Here is an 884-nt window from a genome sequence, read left to right as displayed (position 1 = left end):
TAGCATAAAGCTCTTGTGTTTAAAAGTGATAATAGTAGCCATTTATAACAAATGTATTTTCTAGCATTTGAACGCAGTGAATTAGCAAGAAAATAAGCTCCCACGTGAATATGGTAGTAGTGTCACGTGATGCATGGTATATATAATGCTGTGTGGTGTGTATTAATTCACTCTAGGCCACGTGTGTGAACAGGTTGGATCCCTTCCCCCCCACCCATTGAATTTTCCTTAGCTGTGGTCTCAGATAGATGGCATCTGTAATTGGTGGCAGTTGTGTGACAATTGAATTTTATGCATACACAGCAGAGTGAGCAGTTTTTTGGTTTTTTCCTGAGTGGTTTAAAAAAAAAAAAAAAAAAATGCCACCAGGTTTTTTCCAAGGGTGTCCTGGGGCTGGATGCTCTGAATTTTTTTGTTAAATTTATTTTATGTTTGGCTAGCCCCCACTCTGCTCTTATGATCTTTGTAGTATAGAAGTAGTAATGGTGTGTGTTGTGTTAACGGTTGTAAATCTTTCTAAGATGTCACAAAAATAGCCAACCAGCAGTGGTGGCACAAACCCTATGTGTTAATTGGTATGGGTAGTAATGTAAAGCATGCATCAAGTGTAAGTGTAGTAGTATGGTGTGGGAGTCCTTGTGTAGTACTTACACATAGTGATATACAGTTATAAATACAAATAACAAAACTTCAAATATCAAACAAATCTAGCTATGTCCACTCACAAAATTATTAATATATGTATGTCCGTATGTCCACTAGTTCTATGTTTCAGCTGGTATGTAAAAATATAAAGTGTGAATTTGTATGTATTCTTATTGCTTAAATGTCTTAACTACTGTTGAGGTTGCTGGTATTTCCAGTAACAATATTTGTAGGTAGCT

At 36.0% G+C, this 884-nt stretch overlaps 1 long non-coding RNA gene across 1 annotated transcript in view; it reads left to right on the top strand.

The window, feature by feature from the left end:
* Positions 1–621, top strand: part of LOC136239328 (uncharacterized) — a 4,749-nt gene extending 4,128 nt beyond the window's left edge. The window contains exon 8 of the long non-coding RNA XR_010693414.1: positions 177–621. This is a non-coding gene — a long non-coding RNA (uncharacterized lncRNA). The remainder of the gene's footprint in view (positions 1–176) is intronic.
* Positions 622–884: the final 263 nt, after the last annotated feature.

Source organism: Dysidea avara, chromosome 11, assembly GCF_963678975.1.
Source record: "Dysidea avara chromosome 11, odDysAvar1.4, whole genome shotgun sequence".
Lineage (NCBI taxonomy): Eukaryota > Metazoa > Porifera > Demospongiae > Dictyoceratida > Dysideidae > Dysidea > Dysidea avara.
Note: the sequence above shows the minus strand (reverse complement) of the source record. Positions and strands in the feature narration are given on the sequence as shown.